At 43.2% G+C, this 16,399-nt stretch overlaps 2 long non-coding RNA genes across 2 annotated transcripts; one reads left to right on the top strand and one right to left on the bottom strand.

Moving 5' to 3' along the window:
* Window positions 1–5,897: 5,897 nt before the first annotated feature.
* Window positions 5,898–8,939, bottom strand: LOC111926520 (uncharacterized). The gene is made up of 2 exons (XR_002863032.2): window positions 8,604–8,939; window positions 5,898–8,228 (listed from the first exon to the last, which is right to left on the bottom strand). It is a non-coding gene; the product is annotated as an uncharacterized LOC111926520 (long non-coding RNA).
* Window positions 8,935–14,858, top strand: LOC147655137 (uncharacterized). Its single transcript, XR_015283845.1, has 2 exons — window positions 8,935–11,254; window positions 12,576–14,858. It is a non-coding gene; the product is annotated as an uncharacterized LOC147655137 (long non-coding RNA).
* The last annotated feature ends 1,541 nt before the right edge of the window (window positions 14,859–16,399 follow it).

The following is a 16,399-nucleotide window of genomic DNA, read 5'->3' as shown; positions in this document are numbered from 1 at the left end:
TACCTTGGACAGCGCTGACAATAATTAAAATGAAGTAAAAAAGCTTCCCAAATACTTTGGCATTGTCTGGATGACCACTGAATTTTAATAACAATTTCAATTAATTAAGGCAGAAAAACACCAGACTCATAACAACAGTGCTATTTTATTGGCACATTGTCGTGGGAAAGAGTATTCATCTGTTGGACAGCAATAAAAATCAAAATAACTGCAAGTAGCCTTGGGGCTGGAATCTGCTCTTATTTACACCATCCAGGTAATTCCATTTATTGCAGTGGGACTTCTCCAGGCAGATATTGTGGTTGTGCAGCTGTTTAACACCTCATGCAGAATAGAGCCCTCCAAGGAAAATCTGGCTCTGTGCATTTATGCTTTCTATCAGGCATATACTCATATGGGGCTATAATGAAATGTTAAAAAATAAAGTAAAATAAAATTGGAGACTTCTGAATCAGGTTTTAACTCTGCCCTCCTGCACAAGGTTGCAACTGAATTACCAAGCTCATACTGTGCCTGGAAGGCACAAGAAAGTATAAGGGGTAAAGAGCTCATTTCTCCATTACTAATTCCTATTATTGTTAACTGGAGTGAAAAATAAGGTGGATCAGAGTGAAGATGTCAGAAGAAAAAAAGATCAAATAACTTGAACAGGCAATAACAGTATATTGAGTAGCTATAGCAGCTGGATTACAGGTGGCAGTTTTTCCTCCCAAAGAATGGCTGGCATAGGAAACAATTTCTAAGATGAAACAGAGGATGCTGGACAGGAGAGCAAGAATCCTTGAATGAATCCACCACTGCAGCCACACTGAAGTAAGAAATCTTTCTGGAAGGAGGAAGGTAGACTTGCCATTTCACATGCTCTTATGCTTCCTCTTGGTCCTTTGTGTTCCTCAGTAGCTGTGGCAGAAGTCTCAGTTGAGGATGAATGCATCACTGGAAGAGAATGAGTGAGAGGGCTGGGGGCCTGTGGGGGTTTGTCCCCAGCAAAGAGCCTTTCTAAAGGCTGCACATGAAGATGATGCCTTTGGCTGAGGCCAGTGCACCAGGAAATGTTGGCTTGTAGGATTTCTCACGTACCTGGAATAATGCACCTGTTCAAGTTTGAAAGCAATAACTGTTTTGCACATACAGTACCCACTGAAGGCCAGGCAGACAAGTTTGTCTTTTGTGGAAACAGAAGGGGCAGAAAAGTCTCAGGTAAACAGCTTAGCAGAGAGAAAACACTGTGTTCATTGCACAATAAAGATGATATTTTTCTTAACAGAATACTTCAGCTTGATGACAGCATATTGGCACAGAGAAGTTATCTGTACTTGGTGACTAACTCACCTTCGCAAGATACTGCTTCTACAGCTGATAACAGACTCAGACAGGAGTCCTGCCCCTGAAATCATTTCCCATTAATTCCAATCACTCTGAAAGGTTCAGCCACCAAAAGTTTCCAAGTCAGCTGGCACACAAACGTCTGGGCCCTGCCAATATTTTGTGATCCACTTACTGTAAACACATAGCTAATGAATGTTCATTCCCTTGATGATTATTTTGGAAAGTGGAGACATGTCTAAGAGTATTTACAAGGTATGCGATCCTCCAAAAAATTGATAAATATTCTGACACATCTTAAAACAGAGGCACCAATGCCTTCAGCCAAAGAAATAATGCTAATCATGTATTAAGACATGAGTTATCTCAGTAGCCTTAAAGTATTAATTTCATTATCTCTGAATATTGCAGTTGTTAAATATGCTGATCCCACAGCTTGGAAAAGGACAGGAACAAGAGTAATGCAGATGAAAACTGTTAGCTGTTGTGGAAACCTTCACATATCTGTGATTGCAGTTTTGTGTCATTCTGTGGATTTCAGCACCAGCAATGGCCATTGCTAACTCATAAGGTCCCCTTAGCAGGACTTGAGACTGCAGCTCTTCCAGCAAACAGGATGCTCCAACTCTGGGAGAAAAGCAGACCTGCAAGTGAAAATGAGATGTGCCGGAGTTGCTGTCCTCCTTTCCACTGAGCTAAGCTAGAATTTGGCAATGCACTATCAAAAGCCTACAAGAAAACTTGAATCTTTGATGCCCAGAGGGGCTGATCTTCTAAATATCTAGGCATAAGGCAAAAATTGTTTTATAAATGCACTCCTATGCAAACAGACATGCATACACTTAAACAGACAGTTGAAAATTACATTTTAACGATAATTGTGTTAAGAATCACGAAGAAAAGTCAAATTTATGGGTTTTTTCCACTACAACTCTCTAAAGGCAGATGATGACATCCTTTGAAGACATTAAGAATTTAGCAATATGAAGTAACTTGCAGATGCTGTGTCTGACACAGCACATCTCCTGTAAGGCTTTAATCACTGACTGCCATCTTAGAAAGCTTTGAGGCGCCAAGGAAGTTGAATGCAATCTTCCGGTCCTCGGTCCTTCCACAGGAGAATGTGTCTTCCAAGGAAGGGAACAGGAAACGTGCCTCTGTGTGTGACCATGTTGCCATCTAGTGACCGCAGCCCAGAGACCGCTCAAGCCCTGACACTGCTCCACAAGCACAGACAGTGCTGCGTGTGAAGCAACAGGGTCTTGTATAACGGAGACCTCGGGGGAAGTCGGAGCTGTTGCCAAGATATACAGGATTATTCCTCCTAAAGCTGCAAGTCTCACTTAGGCAGAAACAGCGAGTTCCTTGAGTAGGGTGATAAGGAACTAAAAGCTCATAGAGATTGCTGGATCATTTTCGTGCCACCCTTGAGCTCCAGAGCCAACAGGGCAGTTCCCTTTCCTGAATGCACACCAAGAGTTGGCAAGACTAGCCTCCACAATCAGTCGTGACCAGCTGGTCTCCGCCATTCCTGGGAGATTCACTCAACTTTCCCTGTTTAGGGAAAAGAAGAACAAATCATTGCAGCCTGAATATCAAGAGTGCAAGGCCTCCTCTAGCTCTCTTGCACCTGGATTCAATGGCAGATTTTCTGGGACAGGGGAAAATACAGTTAAATTTTGCCCAAATGATGTAAGTACCTAGCATTCTTTTAAATTACCAAAATATGTAGGCAAATAAAACCTTGGTATTACACAGGCACCTCTGAAATCCAACTCTCACATGCTCTTTAGGCACTTTTTACTAATCATGGCCCAAGACTCTTAATTTCCATCAGTTATGGTGGCAAACTTCTTTCTTGGCAGTTTGAGAACAGCAACTTTTTTTCATAAACGTGTCCATTCACATGTCAGTAAGTGTGCAGATGTGTGAGTGCATTTGTGTGCTTATATGTATATATAATATACATATATATATATATATACAGACAGAGCACCTTCCCCAGGGCCCAATGCCCAATTTTTTATTCTTTTCCCTATATACACATTGTTACAAAATCAGTTGTAAACAACTCAACTATGCCTTTATATGGGACTTCCTGCAGTGTCTTTTGAGAGTTTTTCACTCTGCCTAATCACTACACATTACCACCCCAAAGTGTCTGGATCCTCCAAATTTATTCTCCCCACAGTACCAGGGTTTGTGGAATTTATCCTTGCTTTTCCCTCCATTGAAAGAAGACATTCTGTTTCCACCTTAACAGAGTCACACATCAGTATGGATCAGTATCATCTGGATGGCTCTCTCTGTAAACACACAGACCCATAAAAATGGCTCAAGTGTCTTCTTCCTATTATTCTCTGTATTATCTCTTTCTTTAGGATCTGAAAAGCCACCAGCTTGTTTTTGCTAAAAGATAAATAAATTTAAGGTCATATTTCCTGGTCAAATACAGACAATGGAAGGCTCATTTCAGCATACTTTTCTCCTTAAATTGTTATAGAAATTTCAGAGTGGTTTCCTGAGAGATGTGATACACACAAGAATTGCTAGCAGATATTATTTATTGGCTCAAATTTATTAGAGATCAAAGAATGGGGAAAAATAAACCTTATCTTTCTTGATCTTCTTGGCAGCGGAACTTTCATATCACTTAGAAAATCGAAAGGCAAGAGGAAAAGAAAAAACATGAGGATATACAATTACACTGGGGAGAAAAACATGATCACACTGAAATACCTGAGGGATCTAAGGACAGCTTCCAAAAGCTATCACAATAATTAACTGAATAAAGCAAGTCAGATGCTGATTACCAAGCACAGTGGCCCTTATCATTAACAGCCATAAAAGAATCTTGATGTAGCAACACCAGTGTGAAACAGCTGAAGTTCTTCCTGCCCCATGACAATGCCCTAGGATTTTGGATGGGATAATTTCTAAAGAAAATGGAGGACACAATGCAGTCCCATACATCACTCTCTGGGAATGAAGGGAATCACATTTCTTAAAATGCACTCAGTGATGAAGCTAAGATCTGCCACTCCTGTTAGATTTGCTCAAGATTTCCTGTTAAGCACAAAGAAAAAAAAAAAAACTAAGGTAGAATGAGGAATAGCCACGTGCAGGATTCCTATTTTTGCTCTATTGGGCTATATATGACTATTCATGTAGTCAATTCATTTTCCCCAAAATAACTCACTAGCTGAGACTAGAGACTGAAATTTTGTTCTATTCTTTCCTATGGAAACTTATGGTCCTCAGACAACTCCTTAAAATCAGGTTTTCTTTTAGTCTTTTGCAAAATGCTTCCTTTCCAGAGAGACCACCCAGAAGAAAACAGGAAGTCCCATCGTTTCATATTCTTTAAGGAGCAGAATGTTGAGTTCCAGTCTGACACTTACCCAGTCACCAAGGAGTTAATGTGTTGAGCAGCTACTTCATGTTCTGCAGATATGTATGCACTGATTAGCAGTGGTTGGAATAAAAGACTACAGCCCAAGGAAGGCGGAGCATTCTCAGAAACAGCAGTCTGGCAAGAAGCTGTCAAGGGAATAGATCCAGAACCCCCAAGAAGAATGAGACAGACTGACTGGGAGCAATTAAGGAAAATCATCTCATTCTCTATAAAGGAGAGAACAGAGCAGCTTTCTGAAGCTGTGGAGTCCCTGGAAATTCCCACTAACACAGGATGCAGAAGGGAGTAAAAGACCAACAGACTGCACTACTCATTACCACTCATTAGAGGATAGAAGTAAAACCTCTCAGGAGGAGAGTGGAAAGTCTTCCTTGGCATTATCTCCCTATCAAACATGCTAATGATGGCAGCACTGCTTTTAGAGCAGTTTTCATCCCAGTGCAAACCATGCAGCTGCTGGCTGCTTGTTTTGGGGGTCAGTCACCCATTATTACCTGGCTACACAACAGAGCAAAGCAGAATGCTCCAGTGCTCACTTGCTCCACTCAAACCTTTATCTGACCAGAAGCTGCACCATGCTGCTAGAGAAAGCCATTCAAAAGGTAGAGTCCATCCCCAAGGCCATTAGTGCTTTGATTACTGACAGTGTTAATGATTAGCAGTAACTATTGAGAGGTTTAGGATTGAACTGGCAGAAGGCTTGACAGTACCAGCTCCTTTTATGCAGACACTGAAACAACCAAACCCCAGTTGCACCTAAGAACTTTGTTACTAAATCTTACCTAATTCCAGCTAGGGAAGCAGATAATAGTAATCATCTTGGAGAAGATGCAAAATGCTAGAAATAAACAATGCTCTGTTCCCCATCCCTGTATTTGGACTTGACCTTCTTTCCATCAGGTTTTGTATTTTATTTAAAAAAAAAATGTTGTTCATAATCTGTTATGAAACTGGTCATCCTAAATAAGCAGAAAAAGAGGTTTTCTTCTGTCTCTTGCAAAGCTTTGGTCCCAGTCTAGCAACAATGAGTTTCATAGAGTAACTCCACAGTATGTGGAGATGCATTCCCATGGGGCAGCTGTGATCCTTTTTATGAATCAGCAGCTTTGAAATTTTTTGTTACAGTGAGCATCACCCCTGTGATCCTCTCTGCTTCTTTCTTTCTTCTGTGTGACCTCAGAGGGCATGTTCCTGGCAGGACCATGTTCTTGGATTGTTAAAGGGTAACAATCACGATACAAAAATAGCCCCCCTTTGCAAATCTATAGATTAAAACTAATAGATGACTCAGAACAAGTCTCCTTAAAGATCAGAGGCCAAACCAGACCCACATTTCCAGCTGGAATGATGGCAGGTTTACAGATCCATCTGATCAGCACTCTCTCTCACAAAACAGGGGTGAATGGAGGGCTGTGAGTTAATGGGAGCATGAGGCAGAGATATGTGAAAGGAGGTCGCAATATGCACAGACTCAAAGGTATGAGTCCTACTGCTGCTGCAAAGGATGTGCCAGCACCTTGTATTCCACAGATGATGGAACCAGGAGAAAATTCATTTCACCATTGCTACACTATTTTTTCTTTGGGGGACTTTATCACATACCATCTCCTTGATCCTTGTAAGGCAAATTAATCTGTTCTATGGCAGTGACTCCCTTGTGGTCCATGGAGGCTGGACAAGATGAACACCTTACATGACCTCAGCACTTTTGTCAAGTCCTCATGTGCCTCTGTGGCTCTTTAAGGATGAGAAAGGAGCAAAACTTGCATCCTGTCAGTCACAGGTATTCTCAATTTCCCCTGAGGGTCACATGCCTGGGGAGAGCACAAAGATAACCATGTTCTCCCAGACTAACACTCAGCCCCAGAGTGGAAAAGACAAACAAATCCATGGCCTGACTGTCAGAGGTGCCACAGAATCACAAAATTGTTGAGGTGGCAAGGGATCTATGGAGGTCAACTTCTCTAACCCCTCTGTTCAAGCAGGGTCACCTAGAGCAGGCTGCCCATGACCATCAGCCTTGCTCTCACTGGTTTTGGTGGGAAGCACTGGTGCCAAGAGCACCTTGAAGGACAGACCTCTTGCCTTAGGCATTCATTTTATTATATGAAAGCATATAGATGAGAAAGGCAAGTGATAATATTTCAAAGGAAGCAGTGCTGTTTGGAATGGGGATGGACTCTGATACAAAAGACTTCATAAAGCAACTATTTCTACATACACAAGAAAAACAAAACCAGAAATGTTTAAAATATTTCTGTTAAGGATTAATGCATAGCCAGTAAAACTCTGTCTGCAATCTTATATCAGAATCTTCCTGTATATCAAAATCTTCCTATTTATCCATCTTTCTAAATGGAAAACACATAAAATAGCAAACCACCTCCTCCTTTGAAAGAAAATAGATGTTACTATCTCAGCATTGAAACAAAAAGAAAAGCAACCATCTTTGCAAATTAATTAAATATTTAATTAGAATTATTAAAGAACCAGTAGGAAACCGTTGTTTTCAAATAAGGCTTCTTAGGCCATGGAACAATTTAGTAAAGAGAAATCCTATTACTCTCCTTGAAAGGTCTTGAAGTGCTTTTTAAGGGAGTGCTATTAAAGTTATAGATGGGAAAGCCAAGGCCTTATAAAGTGGTAGAATTTATTGAAGGTCATTTTACAACCAAGTAGTGGAAAGATGAATATAAACAAAATTTTTTAATCCTCAGACAACCACCAGTTTTCCTTAGCCTTACATCTGTCACATGCACAGCTGGAACAGCAGTTGATAACTAATCTGTTTACTCATGATCCCTCACATTTTGGTTTTGTGGGAATCCACGTGGAAATCTGGTCGGATGCAACAACACTTAACAACACTCAGTCACAAATCACTCTCCCTTATGCAACTAAAGGCAGTAAGCTGCAACAGGTGCCCCACTCCTGAAAAGCTAGGGTGATTTCATCCTAGACTTGAGTGAAATGACACCCAGGATTCAGTATTGCTGTTCCTCGGTGCTCAGTATTGCGGATGGTCCTGTTTAACATCTTTGTCGATGATTTGGGTTGAGTGCATCCTCAGTAAGTTTGCAGAGGACATATGTTGGTTGGGAGTGTTGATCTGCAGGAGTGCAGGAAGGCTCTGCAGAAGCTGGATAGATGGGCTGAGAGCAGCTGGATGAGCTTCAACAAGGCTGAGTGCCAGGCCCTGTATTTGGGTTGCAATAACCTCACGCAGCAAGACAGGCTGGGGAAAGAACAGCTTGAAAGCTGCTCAGGAGAAAGGGACTTGGGGGTGCTGTTTGACAGGTAGCTGAATATGAGCCAGAAATGTGCTCAGGTAGCCAAAAAGGCCAATAGCATCCTGACCTGTATGAAGAATAGTGTGACCAGCAGGACCAGGGCAGTGATTGCCCTGCAGTACTTGGCACTGGTGAGGCCACGTTCCAAGCCCTGTGTCCAGTTCTCGGCTCCTCAGCTCAGGAAGGACATTGAGGTGCTAGAAATAAATCAGAAAAGGGAAAAGGTAACCTCATGAAGGATCTGGGGGAAAAAAAAAAATAAGTTCTAAGAGGACCAGCTAAAGGAACAGGGTTTGTTTAGCCTGGAAAAAAAAGAGGTTCAGGGGTGACCTTCACCCCCTCTACAAGTCCCAGAAGGGAGACTCTGGTGAGGTGAGAGTTAATCTCTGCCTCCCTGAGGCACCTCACATCTTCTGCTGTGTCTCAAGTGAGGGGATGAGAGGCAATGGCCTTAAAATATTCCGGGGAGGGCCAGATTAGGTATTAGGTGAAAGAAAAAAAAAAAAAAAAAAACGACTCTGAAAGAGTGATTTGGTATTGGAATAAGTTGCCTGGGGAGGTGGTGGATTCACCGTCTCTATAAGCGTTCAAGAGGAATCTGGACATGGCACTCGAGGATACAGTTTAGAGGTGATTACGGTGGTGATGCACTGATGGTTGGACTTGACGATCTTGAAGGTCTCTTCCAGCCTTGCGACTTTGTGATTTCCACCAGCGGCTCAGAGTTACCTGTGGGGAGTCACCGCAGAAAGCTCACAGAGACGGGAGAGGGATTGAGCCACGATGGTGGCCGGGCCAGGCCCTCACCCGATCGGGGCCGCCCCGACGGCCGCGCCATGCACCACAAGATGTCGCCCTCCCCTCAGGCAGGGCCGGGTCGGGCCGGGGCCGCCGGAGACCCCCGCGGGCCAAGGCCGGGGCCGGGGCCGTCACCGCGCCCGAGGCGAGAGCCGAGAGTCAAAAGCGGGGAGAGCCCAGGGCGGCGGGGACGGCTCTCCGAGGTCGCCCGGGAGCTGCTGGGGCCCGCCTGCCGGCGGCGGCTGACGCGGGACAGCGCCGCAGGACCGCCATGTCGCGGAGCAGCTCGAGGGCCGCGGCCGGCCGTGGCTGAGGTGGAGGCGGCAGCCGCGGCCGCTTCTCCGCCCCGCAGATCCACGACCTCGTGGAATCATAGAGCTGTTTAGGTTGGAAAATACCTCTACGGTCATCAAGTCGAACCATTAATAGTGTCAAGTCCACCACTGAGACATGTCCCCAAGTGTCACATCTACAATACTCCCAGAAATGGTTACTCTGCTACTTCTTGGGCAGCCTGTACAAGCGTTTGACAATCTTTTTGGTGAAGAGATTTCTCCTGATATCCAGTCTAAACCTCCACTGGTGCAACTTGAAGCCCTCTCCTCTAATCATATTACTTGTTACCTGGGAAAAGAGAGCAACCCCCACCTTGCTAGAGCCTCCTTTCATGTTGTCGATAAAGGTGCTAACTAAACTGGACTGGCCCCAGAACTGAGCCATGGGGAACACCTCACCACCCCCACAGCCTGATCATTCTGCTCTATTCCTGTGACACCAGTGTCCTTTATTTTGCACTGTGTCTTCTGTGCAGTGAAAAACTCCCAAATCCAGCAGCTTAAGAAGATTCTTGGTATTTCCTGTTGCTCGTACAGTGCAGCAGCATCTTGTGGTGACTCTAGGTAAAGTTACTATCTCTACTGAATCCCCCATATAGGCCAAGCAGCCCTCCAAAAGTTACTTAATCACATAAATCAAAAAATATTTTGAGTTGGAAAGGATCCAGATGGATCACCAAGTCCAATTCTTAAGTGAATGGTCCATATGGGCATCAAACCTTGGCATTGCTGGCACCATGCTCTAACCAACCGAGACTGCAAAAATTTCATCCTAAAGCAAGTTTCTTGCAGGGCTCAGCAGCCCCTGCTCCTTCTCTATTGACCCTTGGATGACAGTTGCAAATCAGGACTAAAAGACCTGGCTGGAAAGCCAGCAGCTGCTCTGCTGGGAGATGTGTCCACCTCCCACTTACTTGTCAGCGCCCATCTGCTAGAGAGTTATCAGCTTCCTGACTCTGTAGGTGGGATCACCTTAGCTAAGTGCTGCCTACTGCACTTCAGGCACAGTCAGACAGCCAGGCCCAAGCAGTCTGAATTAGTGGGCTGAGCTCAGTTAGTGGATGTTCCTTTAAGCCCTTGAATGGACAACTCCATTAAAGTAACAGCAGTATTTTCTTTCCAAAGATCCAGCTGGGTGGAGAAAAGAATGAGTGTCCTTCTAGGCTGTCACTCTCCAGTGGCTTGCCAAACTGGATGACCCGTTTCAAATGTACCACTAACTTTCCTCTGAAGATGTTTTGGTGATCCTGGAGGACGTCTCCTGTCCCAGCCACATGTAACATTTAGATCCAGCCCAGACCACACACGCTGGTATTCAGGTTCTGAGACTGAGAGCTTACACACATGTGACTGTAAGTGTGTGGGAGATGGGAAGAAAGATGTCGCCCACAACAGCCTCTGAGCAATCCTGAAATGATGGCATGTATGTAAATGACATAGGAGGGTTCAGAGCAGGAATCTGCTCTCATGAAAATATTTGCCCTCTGTGACATGAGGAGTCCTGCTGATGTCAATGAAACAGGAGTGGCAAGCCCTGGTCCTCAGTAAGGAGTCAGATTTCCCTATTTTTTGTACTCACAGGATTATTATGAACATCTGGTAAACAAATTCTTTCTTAATGGTTGACAAGACTTTGACCATTTCCTTTTAGACAGCTGGCTTAGAATAGGAAGACACAGACTCTAGGGTTTAGATTGACTCTTTTTTTCACAAGTAGCTTCTTCCACACAAGCAAAGATTCTGCTTACACGATTGTATTCACCAGCGAATCATAACTGCTGAGGGGGAAAGTTTTCTCTAAGGATCTATTTAAATCCATGAATCCTTGTTCCTTTACAAGACAGACGCAATGATACTAGCTTTGTACATTCCAATATTTGTTTGATACCTCTGTAAAATAAGGTTTAACAATCCTAAACTCTGTGCAGGAAGTTAAAGAGTAAAGTTACATAGTGATTCAATGCACAACAACGAGATAATTAAACCTGGCACACAAGAGAATTCCTTCTAATTGACTTCCTGGATCAGATTTTGCTGGCAAACATTGGAGGTGAAGATTAAAAGAGTGTAACAGCTTCCATCTTCAAAAGGTGATTTTTAAGGGGAAAATATCATACATTATGATATTGTATCATAATGATACAATATCATTAAGAATTTCATTGGCGCTTCCATGAATTATGTTCTAAACAGGACATACTTCAATGCTATCTATGCTGACATTGGTTCTGTAGGTCCAAGTGCATCCTTAGGGGAGCTTATTTTTTGTTACCATGGTGAAAATTATTTTCACTGTATGTGATCACCATTGCCCTCTCTGTTTACTCATAATCTCTGCTCCTCTCATAATCTACTCCTCCACTTTCCCTTTCCCCATATATAAGCATCAAGATTTTTTCATTCTTCCTTTCACTCACAGGTAGCCAGAAAAACCATCTCTCAAACAGTGATGACACCTGTTTATTTACTGGCTTAGATAAAAACCATCTCTCTTTGTATTCAAGTATTGAAGACAAATCAAAGACATGTAATAACTAGAAGCTAAACTTTTTTTTTAGCTTGCTGAAATGAGGCTTATGTGATCCTTCTGTCTGTTTTCTTCTCCTTTCCCACCCTCCTCCTCCATTCAAATGCTTTTAAACCTGTTGGCCAATTCCAGCTAAATTTGGCAGAGAGGGAGGAAAATAATATCTTTGCAACCTTACCAAGCCTAATGAGAATCAGAACTGAGCTGAGAAGAGATACCCAAATGATTGCCCCTGTTTTAGGAAAGACTCTGTAACTCCAGAGTTACCCATTTGGCTGATGGGGTGATCCAGTAGCAAGCACACACCAGCCAGCCTCCACACTGGTTACTGGAGCTTTCCCACTGCCAGTGTCTGCTGCCTGGCCAGCTGGCACTGTGGCACAGGAAAGCAGGTGGGACTCATATGATGAGGGAACAGAAGGTGCTGTGGGGCTGTGCAAGTCACTGCGTGAAGCTGTGTTTAAAGGGCTGTGTGTACAGAGGCACGGGATAAAGATGCATAGGAAGCAGCTTTCACTGCATCATCTGCTCCCAGAACAGCTACTCACAGTGACTGATACTACCCACTTGATAATAGCCACCTTCAAATAGCACAGCAATCCAAACAGGCACGATTCTTTCCCCGTGATACATGTTGCTGTTCTGCATAAGCAATTTGGGTAGGATACGTACCAGAAGCCTTCCTGTAAAAAATACTGAACAGAGTATTCTTTATCATTCATAGCCACAGCCTCCAGACAACCTATATTATGCCCTTTGCATGCTGGGTGGGAGCCAGGACTGCAAGAGTGATGAATCAGTAACATCCATAAGGAAAATGAAATGGAGGAAGCTCTTATTCAGTAGATTTTGCTTTTGTTAATTGTTGCTATATTTCATTTCAGCCCCACATCCTTTCAAACGGCTGGGACTGTGACTCAGCTTCAGCAACTTACATCCTCAGAAGAGAGAAGAGTCACCCTCCTGAGGCTGATTTCACTATTGCTCCATGGCTCCATTGCTTGGCAGGTTTGTCCATCACACAGATCCTTTTGCAGATCTCACACATCCCACATCCCTGTCTTGTCCCAGGCGGCTGACCACAATGAGCAAGGACAAGGACGGCTACAGCATCAGAGGCCATCAAGATAATCCTGCTAGCTGCATAGGGAAATGCTGGCTTTGCTCACTTGGTACCATTGTCCTAACCTCAGCAGATACATCATCTAAATGACAGAGCTTGAACTTGGCCTAAAGACAGAGAGGAGCAAGACCAGCTCTCCAACGCTGCCAGCTCCTGATGGACAGACAATCCATATTAACAAGGGCAATTATTTCTTTGGCTGTGGCACTTAAATCCAGTAGATTTGGTTTGTCAGTCATGAGTCAGCTCTGAAGTAAGCTTGTCCCTTCAAGGTATGGTATAGATGCTTCAGAGTTGACACCTCATAAGTCTCTCTATATGTATGGAGAGCTTAACATTGCTGTTCCAAGGTAGCAATTACACTAGACAGCAGGTTGGGAGGAGGGTTTCACATAACTGGCAACCAGAAAGAAAGAGTCAAAATTAAGTTAATGAGATTTATTTTTAAGATAACTGATGTGTCCTCTTCAAAATAGATCAAGGCCCCTTAGGTGGAAATTGAGAGAAAAGCAAAATGAAAGCAAACCAAAAAAGCAATGAATAGCAACAGGAAAATAAACTAGAAACATATGTAAAACAAAGACAGAGGCAAACAGGCCTTTCCAAGCCTCACCCTTTAAGCCCCAGGTCCTAGAACCAGGAGATTACACGCAGTCCCAAGCATCTTTAAAGAAAGTTATTTTTTCCATCTTGCCATCCTCTCCAAAGAAGACTTCAAAAACCTGACATAGATATGCTTTAAAGAAAAATCCAGACAAGGCACCCAGATTTGGCCAGCAAGCATGAGATCTTTAAAACTAGACCAATTTCTAATTCTTTGAGATTTTTCCCACAACCTTAAAACAGCAAGGAAGTGTTCAAAACACTAGTAATACTGCATGGATTGGATTAATTAATAGTTTGGACCTTGGAAACACTAAACAATTATGCTGCTTTCTAAATGTAATGAGACTTTTTTTAATTTATTTTATTTTTTTAAGTGTTTACAGAAGGTGTTTATGTGCAAACATGTAACTTTCAGGTCAAATTGAAATCTAGTACTGGAAAGTAAACCACAAGGACTGAGATGTGAACAGACACACCGAAGCCTGTAAGCTCTGTATTGTAAGCCCAATGTTTCCCAGTACTGAAGACAGTAATCTATGTTGCTAAAAGACCCAGCTCACACCACAATGACAATGGGACACTAGAGTGAGATTGGTGGGACACAATAATTATATTGCAATAATTACATTGCCTGCAAGTCTTCTACTGCTAATGTTTTAGAATAGGTCAGACACCACAACTCATATTTAGAGCATGCTTTTCAGAGACATTGGCCACCCACAATTCCTACAGGGCTGGGCACAGACACCAAGCCAGCAGCTGTAATGTTCTTATTTCAAATGTTGTGTTTCCAGTCAACACACAAAGCTTAGGTAGGGAACATATTGTCAGGAATGCCTTCTGGTTTTGTCTTTTTTTTTCTTTTTTCAGCCTGTTTCCCACATAGTTTTACTGAGGAACAAGAAAATCAAATGACTTGCATGGAGGTCACAGAGTGAGTCATCGGCTCAGCCCAGTGACGGTCAAATAATGCTTATTTGTAAAACTATAATTTTATAGTGCTCTACTGCATAACTTTAAAAATGAATGTATGGGAAAAATACACCCACGTATGACAAACGTACTTATACTCTCTCTGCTTTGGGTGGACGTTCTGTTAGTCACAGGGAAGCATCTGTGTAAAGCTTTTTTTGTAGCTGCTTTTTGCTTCTCTAGACATTTCATCAAATGGTCCCTGAGTCAGAAGAAGTGGGTTTTGCTATTAAAGTCTGTGTGGAGGCTGCATTCCAAAGCTGTTGGAGGATTCAAAGATAAATAGTCCTACTTTGGAAAAAAAATAATAAATAAAAAAATCTAACATCTTTGATTTAAAAACAACAACAACAATCCAAACTGAATGTAATGTTTACAACAACAGCAAAAAAACAATGATCCTTCCTGATAGTCTCTGCAACCAAAATCTGAGAGGAGTTTCATTAAAGCACAAGTTCCTTTAAAATTGCTTTCAATTGTATAGCATATGCGCTTACTGCATTAAAAAAAATTGTATCGATTCATATTGAAACTAATTCCAAAAGCAACAAAGTATTAGCCAGCAACCTCACACAGCCACTGTGCAATGAACAAAGCTCTTCGGAGCAGGAGCCATCTCTGTTCTGTGATTTGTATTTAGTGTGGTGAGGGTAGAAATGCAAGCCTGTAATAATCTGTCTCAAGAAAATATTTGGGGGTGAGCATATATGCTATGGCTCCTTTGCAGATACACACCAAGAAAGTGAAGGAGAGCTGTGCAGTGGAAGTCAGTGGAATCACCCCATCCCATTGAAAGTGTTTCCCATATACACATAAAGCCAGCAGCTGCACAACACACTGGAGGTGTAACACAAGGATGTCAGGCTTCAACTTAAGTCTAGGTACACTGCTCACAGTAGCACCCCTGCCTTAGTTCAGGGCAGCTGTTGACAGTACCTTCAAACCCACAGACCTCCCTGCTCTGGTCTCCCACGAAGGGCAGAAATAACAAGGAAAGTCTGTGCTCTCCATACTCAGTATCTGTTACCATCCCTTCTATGTGGCACCTAAGCCTACACAGGCTTGGGAAGATTTTTCTCTCCCACCAGAACACGTAAAAAGTGTTTTCTCTTTTGCCCGAGGTGTGCTGATGTGAAGGATGGAGGGACTGACTTGTTCAAGGACAGAGAAGCCCATGGCAAAGCTGGGCACAAAGATTGAGTGCACACTTGTCTTCTTACCCCATCCCACTTTGCCCATGTCCAGCAATACCCCAATATCTGCTTCATAGTAAGTGAATGTTCTGGATGACAGGAGGGACTTTAAGGAATTCATCCAGCCTCCTTCGCTCCTGTAGCTTTAACTCTTTCTTGCCTATCTCAGCAGTGACTGACTGCAGAGCTTTGCCACTCTAACTGCTCAGGGTAGAGCTGGACACAAGGGAAGGAGATGGGTCTTTAGAAGTGGAGCTCTGCATAGGGAAAGATGTTGAGCAAGACTGCACAAGAAAAGGGGACAATTTTGTTTGAGCTGGCCTGGTCCCAGCTTCGCACTGCCACTGTGATCACAATCTAGAGAAAACAGTGCTAAAGCCACATTGATCACAAAATCACAGAATCACAGAATACCCTGAGTTGGAAGGGACCCAACAAGGATCATCAAATTTCAACTCCTTGCCCTGCACAGGACAGTCCTAAGAATCACACCAAGTGCCTGAGAGAATCATCCAAATGCTTCTTGAACTAGACAGGGTCAGTGCTGTGACCAGTTCCCCAGGAAGCCTGTTCAATGCTCAATCCTTTGGGTGAAGAACCCTTTTCTAATATCCAACTTAAACTTTGCCCAGTTCAGTTTCATGCTGTTCCCTGGGGCCCTATCATTGTCACTGTCCCTTTGCTGCTCCTTACAAGGAATTTGTAGATTACAAGGAGATCTCCTCTCGGTCTCCTCCAGGCTGAACAGACCAATTGACCTCAGCCGCTCCTCATATGGCTTCCCCTCCAGATCCTTCACTATTTTGGTAGCCCT

This window comes from Cyanistes caeruleus, chromosome 2, assembly GCF_971803275.1.
Source record: "Cyanistes caeruleus chromosome 2, bCyaCae1.hap1.1, whole genome shotgun sequence".
NCBI lineage: Eukaryota > Metazoa > Chordata > Aves > Passeriformes > Paridae > Cyanistes > Cyanistes caeruleus.
This window is presented reverse-complemented; position numbering and strand designations above follow the sequence as displayed.